The 18,508-nt window shown below is 40.4% G+C and overlaps 2 long non-coding RNA genes across 2 annotated transcripts in view; one reads left to right on the top strand and one right to left on the bottom strand.

The window, feature by feature from the left end:
* LOC145434923 (uncharacterized) overlaps positions 1-18,508 on the bottom strand; it is a 310,059-nt gene that overhangs the window by 75,985 nt on the left and 215,566 nt on the right. The window lies entirely within an intron of this gene.
* On the top strand, positions 1,878-7,019 carry LOC145435812 (uncharacterized). Its single transcript, XR_013914039.1, has 4 exons — positions 1,878-2,503; positions 2,560-3,887; positions 4,332-4,492; positions 6,584-7,019. It is a non-coding gene; the product is annotated as an uncharacterized LOC145435812 (long non-coding RNA).

Raw genomic sequence — 18,508 nt, 5'->3', positions numbered from 1 at the left:
AAAACGTTTCACCGCGACCCTCGTGTGATCGTCGATGTCTCCTTCGCTGTCGTATGAGAATCGAAAATAGACCGGCGTCTTTCTCGTCGTAATCAAAATCTCTTTTCCCGACACAGGATTTTTCGTTGTCCGATTCATATTCCTCATCCTAGAAAGATCTATTACAAGATACCCTGCGCCTTGTAAATACCAACAAAGCCATGTGGAGTTCGGTTATTTCCTCGGGTTTGTTTGCTTATCGGAAATAACGGCCAAGCTATTAAATGTGCGAACTCGCGTGAAGTCGGAAACGTATGTGTGGTTATCTTTGGGGATGCGATTATCTCCTGATCGTAAGCACCCTGTCCGTCATCGTCGTATATCATTATATAATACATCTTGCAATTGCTGACTTCTCACCATTTCAATTGTCGCTCATTTTCGCTGCGCCTCAGTAACTCCCCCTTCGCGTTATCTTTCAGGCCTAGAACGAAAACAATTCGTCGGAAGCTGTAGATAATAACAATGAAAGTTTAGTGTCACGACATATAAAAACTTCTGAACGCCATTCATGGCCGAAACCGAAACTGCCTCATAAAAAAGAAAACAAACTCCTAAACGTGGGCCTCTCATGAGGTGATGAATCATCCCCTAAATTTTAGGTGTACAACCATACCAAACAACATATTCTGTTACGTAGTGAATATGAACGAAGTCTATGTCGAAAGTTCGAAGAGGGCATTCGCGTCTTTCGCCAAAGTTACGCCACTGTGTGCTGCTTGCCCGGCGACTTCTGTACTTTGGTAGTTATAGCGGGGATGATCGCAACACTGGTGATTTCGTGATTTTCGTCACGCTTTGCGCACAGTGAATATGGAGTGACAAACATGATTTTTAAAAGAAGTTTTGCCGAATTTAATTTTGTTGATGAATTGCGTGGTTACTTTTACACCGCTTTGTCGTCATTATGGAATGTTTCATTACAGTAAATATGATTAAACAAAACGCATGGAACTACCGTTAGCAACTTAGTATCTTACTATCGTATCGCAATCTAGCAGCACATAGCATGACCTAATCTGGCCAAGTGGTCTCTGAGTTTTTAAGCGTTAGAACCTGTTTTAGTAGATCACATTTCTGAACAAAAGACATGATATATATTTTCCGCTTTTCAGAAATAGTAGGGGAGATGTGGTACCGATGGATCACTGGGACCGAAAATACTTGAAAAATTCTCCATCATAATTTTATGATTACAGTCCTCACATACAAAGAACTTCGACGTGCGCGAGATATGGAGTCTTTAACAGATGTTTTATGTTCTGGAGGTGTGAAATATAAATTTCAATAGACGTCGCCAAATCAGATAAATGCTCACCCAACTTCTTCAGATGCTTATTAATAGTGCTAACTGAAGCAAACGCATCATTTTCAGCTTTTTCGTCCAGTCTTATACCACATTCTCCCCCGTGCAAATGCACAGAATGATGTCTTCGTTCATATCTTCTGACTGAGGAATGAGAGTATAGAAAACGACATTCCCATAAAGCTTTGGGCCTATGCTGAAACTGGATATTTGATTCCAAAGTACATTAAATCGAATAAATGTAGGGTTGCATATAAAATCAAAATCAAATTAAAACAAACATGTTTAAAACTCGGCAACTATTTGTATTCTTTTTTAGTCATGACAACACGAATCGTTAATTGTGCCGTCACAGTGAATTGGCATTGCAAATTGAAATATAGGGTACATATGGCTCAGTCGACGAAACGGGCTTCCGCTATAGGCTGTCATAAACAGACGAAAAATATCTTTAATCAGGACTACATCGCTAGGCAGCAATTTTACGGTCAGAGGTCATCGTCATAAGAACACCCATTCCGTATATATACCCAGCAAACACCCGATCTCCCACGGACTTACGGGTACGTCCACAATTGTGCCCAGTCGTCCCACGTCCCACTTTTAGTGACTGAGGACTTGCTCAGTAGGTCACAAATTGACGTCCAATTATGTAACTCCAAGAGACCCCCAGAGGAAGTAACTTTAAGAGTGCTCCTATGCCAGTCACCAATGACCATTCCAGTGGATGTCATAATAGTGTGATGCCTGGATGCCACCAACACAGGAGTTGATTTGGATGTCCTTACTGGGAAATCGTTTCTATGAACTCAAATGTGCATTATTCTGCAGTCAATGCTGAATAAGTTGTGTTGAATACAGTCATGATACAAGTGAAATCTAGTGGAGTGAAGCCGTGGATGTTGATATGGTGTGACTTTCTCATCGCGTGGAACTTCACAAGCCCGGCTGTCGATCATTGCGGTCGCACAGTGCTAAAGAGGCTCGATATAATGTGCGATACAGAGACACAGTGGCTTATTTTATTGTGACATTACTGGGTCGAAAATGCCCACATCAGGGGCAAATACTCGTAATGCATGTGAAATATTCCGATATCAGAACTTGATAATCGTCATGATGGGATTGTGATGACTATTCCAATCACGGAACAACGCAGTAAGCAATCCTCTCGGCTATTTCGATAATGGAGTCGAACACGCCTGTTGCTTCAGATTCATCCAACCATAAAACCAGAAGCCTGCCTTCTTCTATTTGGCGAGCTTCGCGCATGCGCCGCGCGTGTAATTCAATTTGATCACCGTATGTAGCAATGGCGGAGGGACGAATTATCACAGTAATGGTTTAGTTCATAATTGGAAACGTTAACAGCGTGGACTGTGAGATGTCTCTATCATGAGTACCGGAAGGGCAGGGAGCTTGGTATTTGAGTGCTATATTTAATAAACAGCAATAGTCTCGATCATCATGAACTGCTGATGCGATATAATGAATTCGATTATATGATTATAGTGACACGGCTGTAATATCGCCTACAGACGGAATTGATCGACCCGCTGCTAATTGGTAACTCATGCAAGCCGATAATTCTTGTAGTAGGCTACATTTGATACTATATGATAATGTATTGATCATAGAAGTCTGATTTATTGTGCTCTGTTCCATAATGTCTCACAAGCAATAACTTGCCATTTCATGTGCATCCTGTGAAAAGTTTTACAAGGATTTCCTAGGACTGCAGGACCCATTCAGCAAGCCAGATGCCGCATCAAGTAATGTACCGGTATTTTAAAACATATCGGTATATACTGAATTTTGAAATGTTATGTATAGGCTTACAGAAATGTGGAATGTTCCTTTATGGAATGTGAGATTGCTGAATTTGTGGATGCATGAAGATTGTAGCATCACATTAACATCCATTTTCGTATTTTTGTGTCCACAACAGTATATAACCATAACCATCTATAATAGCGTTAATAAAATAATTGAGGCTTTCAGTGAACATGTAAGAATTTTTGGCAATATTGGTTTATATTTAGGGTATTTTAGGAACAACATTATAATAGTTTGTTAGCCCATATTTAACCTCGCTCTAATCAAAGGATACTCAAACACTAAACCAATTATAAACTCTATAAACTTAACATGTTCATGGCCTGGTGCAGACGGGTTGTTGGCAATGTTACCGCAATGTTGGCACGGCCTCCGTGCATACTTTTATTGCTTGATTATAACTTTCGATATTAGTATATATACACGGAAACATTGCCTACATTGCAGCAGTATCAAAAAGTAGGCTATGGATGGGTCCTAATGAAGGCTGATTGCTCATGGTCATCTTGCCGTCGATAAGAAAACACAACCTTATTATCAATGGATTCTTACTATATATGGATGGGACATATCTGTGTTTGTGTATACAAAGTTACTTCATTTCTACCAGGAGACTAGATATTGAACAGGCAATGTTATGTAGTTCTAAACTTCAGAGGAAGGCGCCGCAGTGGTGCATTGTTCATGGATCAAGATGTTAAATTATGTAAGTTGAAGTTACGAACTATATATGATGATTTATGATATTTCATTAATTAGCAATTTATTACCCTGAAAAAAGTGCCATCGATGATGCGGAAATATACAATTGACGGTGGTTCGCAGTCGGGCTGCTAAAACGTGCTGGGTGGAACTATAATTTCATTATAAACTGCATTGTTATAGTGGCACAGAGCGTGTAATTTCAGTAGGCTGTCTTGAAAATAGTCACATACTTGGCTCGAATCATAAGAATTGATACTCGTTCGAGATTTGAGTAACCATACCAATGTGCTCAGCCCTACTGATTAGTCATTGTAGTGAGTAGAATGTGCGAATGGTCCAGCTTGAACTTCATTGTCTTTATTTTTTACAGGATATTCTAGATTCCTGGCTTGGCTTCTTGACAAATGGCTTCACTACAAACATTATAATATCTTTGATTATTTAGATCGGCAATGTCTTCAATTGATAGTGTTCAACAAAGTCAAGAACACTGTACAAAGTATGTCTTGATGACTGGAACCAAAAACGTTCGGAAGAACTACTGCCACATGGAACAAGCGTTGCTGTAAAATCGGTGCTGCGTCATCCTCAGGAAAAAGTCAAAAGGTATAAAACGTTGAATACACTTCATGAAAACCAGAGGCTGTGAAAGTAATCATCTTTTGAACTGAAGTAGATGTAATGTTATGGATTTATACACACCTAGAGGTAACAACTTTAAAGTTGCGTTAGATCTACTCGAAATGGAAGTAGATAATGCACTTCTGGAAAGTATACAAATAATAAGTTTGAAAAAGTAGATTTGGTCGAGGTGTTGCGTAGGCATTCTTAGCGTTTAATCATAGTTGGTGGTCAAAGTACATATTGTTTGCACCGGAGTTTAAATAGTTGCAACGCCTTGAATTTCTACTATACAATTAGCCATTTACCAGGCTTGTAAAATTCACTTCAAAATGAAGTAAAAAGTTCTAAAAGAAGATTTTGTGCTCTATTCTATCCCAGGGGTTCTTGAACAGGGCCCGTAGACCCTTTTGTGGTACGATATGCATCGTGGAATTAGACCTATATGCTGTGGTTCTCGTGCTATGCGCAATTTTATGTGAATTGACTATCTGATTTTAATATAGGTACCATCAGAAATTGTGTTGAAAATAAATTTTGGGCTGCTAGAAATCTTATGAGTAGCATGAAGTGTGCGATCGCTAAGGCTAAGAAACAATGCTATTACTATGGCTAAAGTTGTTGATATGTTCCAATAATAATCGAAGCCAACATCTAATTCTGAATTAATTTGACTTTGGTAATGACAGTAGCCACAGCCTACTTATCACGACTATATCAAAACCCGGATTAGGCTACACCGCTCAAATGCTCTGATACCAGATCAAATTTCAGTAGATTTTAAAATACAACTGTGACACGTCAAAGGTCCACCAACTGAAATAGTATAACCCAGAGTTTGATGATGTCATGATGCATCCTATTGCATCATCTCTATAACTCATTATTTTAACAAATTATGCCCAGCACAAAAATAATTTTATTGAAATATTCAAAACTGTGATTTTTTTCGTGTCAAACGTGAATAATACAATAGTAAATTATATTCTCGAGATGTTTGTGGAATGCCTGTCTGCAAGCTCCCGTCAAATAAGGCCTACATGGAAATTATACATTGAATATCCCTATCTTGCTGCGTCGTCAAAAATCCGGAAATTGACCTGCGACCACATTTGAATTTGAAGCCTCTGCTCTATATGATGCGACAACATTATGAACAAGGAAAAGTTGAAATATCTATCTCGTATGCGAATTCGAAGAAAATAAATACCGGCTCTACATCATATCGAAGAATGTTTTTTAGATTTAAGATAATTCCTATTTTATTGTACTTTGAGACAATACATTTGTCATTCACACGATCGTGCGTAGCTACGTCCTACATGTGCCGTGTTCTGCGATATGACGAATCTATGTTTTTAGGCCTCGCAGTGGTACATAGAATCGGAATTCTAATTCTTGTTGAATACAATTTATGTACCCTAAAAGATCATCTGTTTCGACTTATCGTTGCTCTATTCAGATTCGTGGCAAGCCCTAGTTGTAGTAGGTGATAAGTTCCAAATAAAGGTGGTCAAAGTATTCATCGTTAGTACCGTACTAAATAGTATAAATAGCGATTTACAAGACATCAAACTACTTCCAAGTGTCGACATGGTCAAAATATGGAGACTTGAGGAATGTCGTAGTTGTATGCTTTTAAACAGAGATAAGGAAAGCAATCATGTTCAGCACTCAATTAGAAATATTTGTAGCGTCAGTAGTCTAGTACAAGTAAGAATAACGCAATGTATTTCTACTCGGGTTCAAGCACTCAAGCAGCGATATACATGGCTTATCAAAACTATTTTAGGTAAAGTAGAAGTTCTGGAAAGTACTGAAGTATGTACTTGAGGTGTTTCCACAATATAATTTGATTGACGGGTTTCATACTCTGTATCACAACGTCAGAAGCTCCCGTACTCGAGTAGACATTGTAGTATCGTCATAAATTATCACTCAGCACAAGTAGAAGTAGCGGATCACAATTAATGCATGAGGGAATAGAAATTGAAGCAGCTCTGACGCAAATTTCATGTGCTATGTCAGCAGAGTGGCTCTACAAATGATTTGCTGACATTGTTGAATATGTTTCAGGCAAAACAAAGACCAAGAAGAAAACTGTTGTTGCAACCAAGTTTATTGCGAATACGCACTCGCGCTCTTAACATGATGCGGTGCAAATGATGCATTGTTTTATAATATGCAATGTAAATTTTACTTATGATTGCTCCATGCTTTTCCCTGTTTTAGTTGTATTAGCAGTTGTACTTTTTCAAAGTCATGTGACACGTGTATTTCTAATTTCATGATGCACTTCAGTTGCAATGTTTGTAATGGTAATATAAAATTGACTTAGAACTTGCTGTTACATGCAAATTCCCACTGACACATTTATTCGTAGTGACTTCCTGATCGATTTTTCACGTAAGCCTGAACTTTGTTTACCAGTAATAGTTCATTAGTTAATGTTGTACTTGTATTTTGCAATTGTCGTTTTACAGTAACCCAATATAAACAGTTCGTTAGTTTATATGATGTTGAATTCCATGTAACTGCACCAGGTTAGGAGGGGAGTCCTGATATGGTAATCCTGAGGAATAGAACAGGTGGTAAATGACATATCCATAGGGAGTCACGTCGCGTCCACAGTAGGTCTGACGCATCCATAGGGAGTCACGTCACGTTCACAGCAGATCCAATGAGTCCATATGGAGTCGCTTCACGTCCACAGTAGACCAACTCAGGAAGTGTTTAGGACGCTTCTAGTAGTCGACAAATCCACTCCAGGGAAGTAACACTGGGCGTCCTGCGTCTTTTCCGCAGGAAGTCAACTGGACATCGGGTGTTTGCTGGGTATCTACTTTCTATAACTGTCGACCCAAAGAAGATTTCGAATGTTCCAGCCACTCCATATCGTATACGTCGACTATATTAGGGACAAATCATCCGCAAGCTCTCACTACATGTTTTTCGAAAATATTTACACAATTATGGCATTATTATACAACGTTTGATTAAAACACCGTTGAGAACAGATTTTAAACAAAGAGTTTATAAACACCATTTGTTTTAAATGCTACCCTGCCTTATAACTCGAAAGTCGATAAGAACTAGAATGCCCTGGTAATAAGTTAGCCAATTAGCCAATCAAGTGCCGTGGTTACGTGATTACTGGTCTTCTCGCCGCTCTATGGTCGGCGGCCCGCCCATTTTTGAGCAGCTACTTTCAAACGCTTTGCCCGAAATCTTAACGGCTTTCATGTAAGCTGCTTTCAGGCTCATTGTTGTTTTTCATCAATAATCTATAGAATGAGACACAATCACGGGGTATTTTTAAGATTTTAGAAATTTTGGACAACCCTAGTGTACAGGCAGTGAAATCTTGTTATGAGAGCTACCGGGGAAAGCACAAGAAGAAATTTTGCCGTGATTTCCGTATATATTGATGGCTGAGCGTTAGGGTTGTTCAGAATTGACCGACTTTCAAAAAGTCCAGGTTTTCAGTCCGATTCCCATGCCTTATACCTTAAAAACATATTCTGGCTACTTTTTTTTTGTAACTCGTCCCCTGCATCCGTGTGCACATTGAGCTGGAAGAACAGCAGCTGAAAATAGGGGATTCCCCTAAAATCTGAGTGTCACGATTTTACCTAGCCTAGTTAAAGTGACATATAACATGGATTTATGCAGCTGTTGCGGTTTGGAGTGCTACAAAACCCCACTATATAAGGCATTCCTAGTTCAGGATATCATTTCCATGTCCCACACGGCTGCTCAAACTGCTCAAAACTACCTAAAACTGATAGTCATTTTGTTGGATCACATATCCTACACCCCTCAAACCTACCCAGCACTGTTCATCAATTTCCTGGATCCCCATATGCAAGAATACAACTGTAAATGTACCATCCACTCACAGCCACATAATAAACATCACAGGAAACGAAAAAATAAGGCAAAGAAAGAGATCAACTTGGCAAAATATTACATAAATCAGGTGGATGAAATGGTTGCTTTCGAGAAATCTGCATATCTGTTCCGGTGATCTTCCACATCTTGTAGGAGACTCGCTCGCTGTTTTTTGTCATCCGTTATGAACGCAGCATAGTCGGTATTCAATTTTACCATACGCTCTGCTGCATCATTAACTACTTCAACAGTATTCACAAATTCTTGAGCAGTCACGAAATCCGGATCAGTATGCCATTCCGAAACTGGAAGACTCAACCAATCATCAAATAGAAACCACGATTCTGGCCCAATCAAATCGACCATACTCATTGACTCAGAGACAGAGTCAGAGATCAGACTGAGAGGCATACCTCTGCGAAATTTTTCAGGGATTGGCATTTTCAGCAATTTAGCAGCCCTCGCTTCCTTCAGTTTGTCAGGAATCTTTGGATTAGCCGAGAACATGGTAAATACCACCATTTCCTCAGTTAGATACCAATGATGTTTTCCCAATTTCTTGTATGCCACATCAGCAACAGTGAGATCGCATAATGAAAAGTTTTTCATGTCATGAAGGAATTTGAGATCATTCCAAGGTGCGTCACATGCAATACCAGTTTTCAACCAAGCTGGAACATAAAACAAAGCAATGAATGTATTGATTCGTTCCAACTTTTCAATGAACTCTTCAGAATAGTCCATTTGCTCACTCCACATGAACATTTTTTGACAGTACAGGACTTGACTCATCCATCTAGCGCTATGAGTAGCACCAGGCTTGCGAAAACGATGATCAAAATATTTGTCATCCAAAATCGCCAAGGTGCCTGTTGCACATTCTCTGTAGTCATCTCTTATCAAGACTTCTTTCTGCTTTCCATCATTGGGTTTCATCAGTGGAATTATTTCTTGCTTTGCTTCATCAGCTTTCATCGCCGACCAGCTGCCTTCAATAAACTTCAGCGTTTTATAGCTTCTTGATTTATCAATATGTTTCCACTTCTTCTTGAAGGTATTAAAATCCGTGTTTTCAGGGCCTGTGGTTGTTGATCCAAACAAACACTTCCAAACCTCTCGAATGACCCGTTCATAAATATGATGGCGACAGGCATTGTAGAAAACTTTCCTGTTAATCAATTCTTCAAGTAACGGAACCGCACCTTTGTTTTTACCAGTGTTTGAGGATGTTGTGTCAAACACAAGAGCTCTAACAGATTTTGTTAAATTTCAACGTTCCAGCAGTTCAAATGATGCATCAGCCTGTGCTCTTCCTGTAGCACTTTCCAGAGTTTGAATGCCAAGAAGTTTCCCTTTCTTAAATGCGCCGGAATACGCAGACGATGCGAGCACTGCCAAGGCCTCAAATTGATATCCTAGACGACTCTTAGTGAGCTTTCCATCCCAGTGCAATGCAATGTGCTCTGGTGGATTGGTGGATATTTTTTCAAAGATAGATTCGGAAATTTTCAAACGATTTGCAATGCGTCGTCGATAGGTCTCAGATTTTGAAAGATGGAAGTCATTAGGGTTGCCATCGCAAGCTTTAATCAGTGCTGCAGTTATCATGGTAGCGGCATTATCACTGACTTTCAAGCGATCAAAAACCCGGCATAGGTCTTCATCGCTGAATAGGTTTACAGGAGCTTTTAGAGTCAAAAATTTAGCGGAATGACCAGATGTCGACTGTGCAAGTTCAAAATCAGTGCTGTGAGAAGTGTCAGCTACCTGTGAAGATATAGATGAGCTCTCTGTAAATTCACCTTCGCTACTTGATGCTGGTGCAGACTCTCTTGCACTCATGGTCCGTCTCTTTTGTTGCAGGATTTTCGCGTTCAACACTTTATCTTTGCCACCGATCGTTGCTAATCTCGGACCCCTTTGATCCTGATAAAATGCTATGTCTTCACGTTTTTTATCGTCAGAAAGAAGTCTACTTGCTTCAATTGTCGCTATCGCGTCAGGGGCTCCTATATCCCATAGCTTACTCAGTTTGGCTTCAAAGTCGCTTTGTTTTTTTGATACATATTGCCGGCCTGCAGTTTTCTTTAGTGACAGCCATTGTTTCCATACTGTTTCCAGTCTTTTAGTGGCATTGACTTTTGTGATAGTCTTTATGCCAAACTAAAAACCAATCACTTCATCTACTGCGATCTGGATGTGCGACTTGACTGGTTTATTTTTTAAAAATGAATGCTCTCTCAGGTGTAGCACATATTTCATAACTTGCCTCAGAGTGGGCAACTCCGATCCCGTAATGGCTTCCTCAGATGGCCCAACTAAGAAATGCTGTGTCTGCGATCGTGTTCTTCTAGTTTTCTTCGGTACTGCTGCACTAGATGACGATTTTTTTTTCAGACATTTCGCACTACAGCTAATCCTAGAAAAACAGATATACATAAACTCAGTCAAGCAACAAAGAATAGTGGAAAACATTTCAGTTCTTTTAGAGTTTTAGGTCGAACACATACTGCATAACTTGCACAGGAGTAGCCAGATTAGATCCAGTTATATATTATCGAAGATAGTTATTCCTAAATTGGAAAAACTCATACCAGTATATTGATATCTTGGGATATAACAAAAAATTTAGAGCAACCGACTGGCGGTTTTCCCCAGTCACTGGAATAGACATTTGCAAGCTTTGTTTCTATCCCAGTAGAAAGGAAAAGAGTATCAGGTCTATTATATCAAATAGTTGTATACTGCTATAATACTATGTTCACTAATCACGCGCTAAACTCGCTAATAGCATGAGTCAAAACGCCGCCTGATAAGTCCTGCACCTCAATCGTAAACACAGTCCATCAACAACAAAGCAGCAAGGCACCTGACTAATCAATGATCCCCGTTTCACAGCCGTGCTCAGCGCTTCATCAGCGCTAGAACATACGCGTCACGTCAATGAGAACACACGCCATTCCTGTCGAGTCACTGATAACGGGGGAATCCCCTAATTCCGAAGAAATTTTCAGGTGCATGAGAAAACGGCAATGTGCACACGGATGCAGGGGATGAATTACAAAAAAAAGTTGCCAGAATTTGTTTTTAAGGTATAAGACATGGGAAACGGACTGAAAACCTAGACTTTTTGAAAGTCGGTCAATTCTGAACAATCCTACTGAGCGTATATAAATGTTTTTTTTAAAGATAGATGATTATGCCATATTGTGTAAATACTTTCCAAAATAAATGTTGTATGAGCCTACATACGATTACCACCTGAAATATCAGTCGCATACGACATGGGATGGTTGGAATCTGCGACTGGCTATAGTACGTAAAAATAGATCATTGCACGGAATGAATGTTCTGATGATGACGACCGCTGAGCGTAAAAAGGCTACATGACGATGTAGTCCTGGTCAATGATATTTTTGCTCCGTATATGACAGGGATTGGAAGCCTATTTCGTCAAAGGAGCGACATTTGCCCTATATTTTCAATTATCAATGTCGATCGACTATGACGTCACACTCGATCTTCAGTGACGACAATACTTAAAAAACAAGCAAAAAACAATTAACCCTTTCTAATCGCCGGCCAACTGACCAAAATGTTACTGCATCCACAAAAAAGACGATAAAATGTCAACCATATGGTTTAAATCGACGCCCAATATATTGCCGTAAACCTGAAGTAGCCGCCTAGCGGTCTGAGATACTCTTACGGCTCATACGCCAGAGGGAATAGCGGTGTGCGAGAAAATGTTCTCGATTTCTTGAAAATAAAATACAATTTTGTTCTTCTATATCTCCTGACGTCATACTTAGGCCCTCTCTTGGTATATGACCACCTGATTGCGTTTCGCATGAATCTCTACGTTCAAACGAGACATTACACGCTTCTATAGCGCTTCATAGCCCAGCGCTACGATCTTGGAAAGGTAGACATGATAACCACGAATCACGCGGCCGCCGCCGATGAGTAATCGATTACGTAATCGCGCAATCTCGCGGAAGGCAATTCACTTCCAATTCTTCATAACATAGTAACTATATTATATATCTCCATCTCCATGCTATTGAAGTGGTATCAACCCCAGTGGCTTGTTATATGTAACTTGCAACTGCATAACGGATTCGTAAGTATACACATATTGGCTTATTCGACACTGCCCAGTGCCCATAAACGCTCGAGAAGTCATTTCATGTGATACAGTATTGCTTTATTTCACATCAATTTGAACTGTCATCTGCACGGCTAATGTCCCATGTATGATCAACAGTAGTCATAGAAGCCAACGGTAACTTCGTGTGCCATCTAAACCGATATATAACTGCCACTATATGATGTTGTTATTACAGGCTCTGGTACCAAAATAGCCTAACTCTCACGCTTATTTGTGTAGTGTTAGGGCTGGTGTCGGCTTTGTTATACAATACTAAACCCCATGATAGGGATATGGATGAATATGCCAGGATAATGGCCAACCATATGTACAATTTGCAATTGCCTGAAGCAATTGTACATCTGCTTGAAGCCGCAACGAGTCGAATGAACTTACGGAACCATGATTTTCACGTAATAAGGTATTGCTTTCTTTTGCGTCGATTTGAAACATCTCTACGTGCTAATCTTCGATATAAGGACTTTCATTGAATAGTATGAGCAACAACAAGTCATAGAAGATGACTGTAATTGGTTATATGACGTATAGAACGGAAGATACAATGGAATTCACGCAAACATCATTACAAATTCAATTTTGCGGGAAACGTTTTTGCGTGTTCAATCTGCATTTCAAGAAGGATATACATTGATATAATAGGTTGTACATGGTCTTATGTATGCGTATTCATAATAACTATCCATATAAATCGATTGTTACAGTTTAGAAAGTAATGCAGGTCGAGCTATCTTAGAATAAATAACGACTCCTCCGTGTTAAACAATCGCGGTCCAGTATACTGGTCTGCCGGTCGCAAAGGGTTAAAACATGTGTTAAGCAAGGGCCTTGTTTTAAACATGTTTGTTTTAAATGCAAACCTAGGTAGTACGTTTGGGCTATTGCCCTGCAGTGGCGACAATTTGTCTGACTGAATGATGTAATGCATTCCATAAAGTAGCCTACATCAAATGAGGAAACTAGTAGGCTACAATTTTCTACTCTGACGGTGTTAGGGGTTCCACATCGGATCAGATATCTGCATCATGATTTGAAGGAACAATTACTCCGATAATTTAATTCCTGTCGCATTCTTTTCCTTCGGGTTGACACCAGTTGAAATGATATGCCATCTACCGAGAATTGGCTGGGTTGAAGACGTAGAAAATCCATCTGATAACAGGGATAACTGTTAAATCAAAATCGCCATAAATCTGATCGACGAGTTAGCAAAACGACGACAGAATTCAATTCAATACATAATTATACAATATACACATATATATACGTGTGTGCACAAACAGAAGTGCTTCTATACCAAGTTCATGTGGCTACAAACAACATGCCCAACGATCGTATGCTATATGATTAAATGGACGTGCTTCGACTTCTTTGCGCGTTGAGAGTCACAGCATCACCCTTGCTGTCACTATGGCATGTTCCACCTTTCCAAAGTAATGTGTTTATGGCACAATCTTTTAATGTAATGCGCGATGTGTCGTTGGGGAAATGGCTTCTATCTTCAGTCGCTTCAGGCTCCCAGTCGTAAACCAATGAGTGATCTTGTTTGTGACCGTCTCTCTTCAGTTGAAATCCGATCGTTATTGTCTGTCGTTTCTTTTTGCTTTCTACTGACAAATGGGAGATTGAAGGAGCTCTGCAACGAAAAACGTCGGAGATGTGGTGGCGGTATTCTTTTGCAGGAAGGAAAATAAAGCCCGGACTTGGACGGGCGCAAAACAGATAAGTCGTTACTACAGTTGTTTCCGTACAGGAAAATACACTAAACCTCTTTTCTTTCACAATGGAGCTGTCGAAAAATGATGTGATATCTTGGAGGCAGCTACCTTTAATTTCTTCATTGTCCAACATCACAGCAACGGCAAAACTATTCCTACTGCAGTAAACTACCGACTGCAATGCGTAGCAAGGTGGCGGCATGAGCTTTTGCAGAAAAGACCCAATACGGCAGAAATGCTGGACTTCAAATTTGATAATTCTTGATGCATCCACCGAACAAGAGTAGATCTTACTCCACTTCATATTTTTTTTAACAAGCACGTCGACCGACTGTTTAGCGTCGTCATCAGAAAGAAGCCATGTCGTCAGTTTAACTTCCGCTTTCTTCAATAAGGAATGAGCGGAGACATCTAATGTTGGAGTGATTCCAATTTTCCCACTTGGCCATTTGTATGGATTAATCTCCGCTGTTACTGATACTTGTTGCGTCTGTAGAAAACACCCCGGTGGAAATGTCACGGAACAGTCGGTAATTTCAATTATCCCGCCGTCACTGCTGATACTTTTCGTGACTTGTTTAAAAGGATATTTTGTTCGACCTGAAAGAGTGAAGAACACGAGTATGTCAAAACCATGTTTGGTTTTAATTGCACTAAATGTAATTCACATTCCCAGTGCAATGGGATTAGGAGGTGTAGTATAGCCTATGCTGCCCTCGTATATAGCTCATAGTTGTAGAGTGAGGCTAGGCAATTACCTACGTAGTGTAGTACAGCTCTTAATATGCGTGAGCGATACAGCACCAGTTCTGCATGTTGTATATAATAGGCTTACCATACGTCCTCTTTTAAGAGGATTTGTCCTCTTTTTTGACTTTTGTGAAAGTGTCCTCGTAGGACGCCCTTCTGTCCTCTTTTTTGAGATTTCGTCCTCTTTTTTGAAAATTTAGGTCAGATTTAGAGGAAATTGCGAGTGATATGCCGCAAATTAGCCCAGAAGTGAAGCTCCGGTGGGTATTTCGAAGTGACAGCCGGTGATTTTAGCTCTGAGCGAAAAGATGACCTTTTTTTTTTAGTCATCCACCTGACAATGTGGAGAGAAAAACGGTATTTTGAGCTCTGAGCTCTGTTTTTTTTAGTCAACCGATCTCAAAGTGGGAAAAATTTACCGGTTTTTGAGAATTCTTCTCCGGTTTTGCATGTCTGAAATTTCTGAAAAAGTGTCCTCTTTTTACATTTCCAAAATATGGTAAGCCTAGTATATGAACTATATATTCGTCAATCAATTTGTGCTATATTCTTCTTGAAAAGTGCTATGACTTGAATCATGCTCCATATTACGAAAATACGCTGATATGTCTTGACCTGAACAGACTTTGAGTCACCACCAAAAATAACGTAATTTTACTTGACTCGACGTAGCTTAAAATGACCGAATGACTTGTTTTTAGGGGTCCGGAGATGCCACAGCCTGCCTCCGCCGTGGGGTTGTACGTTATTACAGCTGAGATTTTTCACCTAGTGTTACCACCCCTGGTATAATACGGCTAGTGGAGGGGTTCTCGGCCATTTCTTGGCTGTGGATTATTTTCCGATTTGAAAATGTTCAGTGGCCCACCTCTTATGAAGTCATAGTCCATTTCAATATGTGCTAGGCTAATTGCCGCCGCCAAGATGGCTATTTCTCTAAAATATGCGCATTTTTGTTTTATTATTGTTCATATTTAAATGTAGACCTGCGAGAACATGGAATCGCCATATGTGCGACAAAATGTTCAAAGTAAATAAATCTCCAATAGACAACCAACGAAATAATTTTTGGCACCTTCGAGCTCCCCGCTATTGTGAGTTAGGGGTGCGACAGTTACGGCCCTGCAAGATCATATAACCCTTGTGTACAGTACATCCTCTGTTCAACTCAAGTCGTTTAGCTCAATGAACCGGTCCCTCACTGTGTGATTCGGGTTTTAGTTCCACTATGGCGGTAAACAATATAACTATTCTGGACCCGCTTCAAACAATTCTTTGGTGAATGGTCGTGTACTACATAGAAGTGGAGAAAGACTATTTTAATATGCTTTTATTACTAGTAATATTGCTAATTGTACATGGTATATGCCTCTACCTATTGAAGTTGCGATGTCATAACCAGGGCTTTGGAGCAGCCGTAAATTTAAACTGCTCCAGCTCCGGCTCCGGAGCTTTCTTCTATCATACATTAGCTCCAGCTCCAGCTCCGGAGCCGCATTATTACCACTGCTCCGGCTCCAGCTCCGGCTCCGGCTCTGAAATTATCGAATGGGTCAACCCGCGGACCAAATGTGGCCCGCGTAGGGTTTTGCGTGGCCCGCGAGGTAATTTCCTATTATATTATCGAAAATTAATTGCTCAGATTGTGAACTTGCAATGGCAACCTAAAATTACAAATATGGCTGTGACACTTGGGATGTTGATGACTTAAATATCAGTTCCGACGCATTGGCAGATCCAGGGTCCAGTCACATTTTCAGTTAATCATCGTACATTACAATAAACTAGAAAAGTAGTGAAATTTTTCTTCACGCTTTGCGTGTTTAATTGTCACACGATTTCTTGCTTGGAAGCCTACCCCCCCACTGAAAATGAAATCAAAACGCCTAATTTACCCGATTGAGTCTGACTGTATTCGCAATTTCGGGAGAAAGTCTTTTCGCGTTTGCGCTCGCATAAAGATCGTCGACGGTGAAATGTAGGCACAAAATGTTTGTCGCATATTATCGGAGACCTTCGAAATCGATGTGGCCAGACGCCGAATAGTCGTGTCCTTGCAAACTGAGCCTAGTGGGCGGTATACAGTAGACCCGCAATATACTCACTACTCAGGTAATAATATTATTGACCTAGTTTATTTATAAACTTTGAAAATTTTACCCGCTTGGCGCGGCTAGTTGACCGCGCACTCGTTCGTCAATTGCATGTGCCCCTTCACCTTCAGTCAAAAAGGTTGGCCATAACTGGTCTATATAGATTACGAATCTACACATAGGTTAGTTATCTATAGTAATCTAGAGTCTGTCAACCGTCAGTAACATCCGATGTAGCAACGAAGACATAGGTGCCGCCGTGTCGGCGTGTGACGTCATAATGAATACTTGTAAATCATCGATAATATCATAGTTGCACTAGAACGCACTTTACTCTATGCCATTGCTGTGCACAGCAGCATTAAAATTCAGGGCTGCTCTTCAATTATGATAAATCAGCGGATGTGGTTGTTGCATATATAATAGCATCTTATGATATACGTCGGAGCCGGAGCTACTCCTCAAATAACGGGCTCCAGCTCCGGCTCCGGCTCCGGCTGAATTTTATGTAGAGCTCCGGCTCCGGCTTCAGCTCCGGTGAAAATGCGCGGCTCTGGGGCTCCGGGCTCCGGCTCCGGCTCCAAAGCCCTGGTCATAACATTAATGCAATGAAACCAGAATTCATGTGAATCTTACATTATGTACAATGATTTCATGGCCGGACATTATTAGACCGACTCCAAAGATTAATGAGCTGCGTCAACTCCTCAACCCATTACGATTCGTTGCGTTGGTGCCGCATACTTTTACAGGAAGTTGAAAATTGATAAAAACTGCAATTGTGGTTACTTTTCAATTCACACACTTTTCAAGGGCACACGACGTATGATCCTACTAGAAGACTTGGTTGTTTCAGCATTAACTTTCAGTTATCATGTAATCGAATTTATTTTCATTGCTGTTGGCCGGAGATTGTCATAGCTGGGGGGGATTAAAGTCGCCGTATCCCTTATCCCATTTCGACTTGTACATTTGTGACTCCATGCGAGCCATTATTTAGATGTGGAACAGGTATCCACGTAAAAGGATTCGGAGTCGATTTCCGCATTGCCTTGGATGGGAATCTATCAGTTTTTTCCACAAAACTCATTGCGATTCTAAATAGCCTAAATGGGGTGCGTAGCGAGCGTCCAGATCAGTCAAATATAGCTATAATATCGGATAGTCTAAGTGCCCTTCTCGCTCTACGATCTCAACAACGTGATAATCAAATGGTATCCTATATAATTTTGCTTTGCAGAAGCCTTTCTGAGCGTTCAATACGAGTCAACTTTATCCGGGTTCCAGGACGCAGGGGCGTTGGTCGAAACGAAGAGGCAGATCGACTCGCAAATTCCGCAGCACCAGATGAATGTTCTGACATCGTACAGACCCGAAATCT

This window comes from Botryllus schlosseri, chromosome 3, assembly GCF_051294905.1.
Source record: "Botryllus schlosseri isolate E-star chromosome 3, Bs_hap1, whole genome shotgun sequence".
Taxonomy (NCBI): domain Eukaryota; kingdom Metazoa; phylum Chordata; class Ascidiacea; order Stolidobranchia; family Styelidae; genus Botryllus; species Botryllus schlosseri.
Note: the sequence above shows the minus strand (reverse complement) of the source record. Positions and strands in the feature narration are given on the sequence as shown.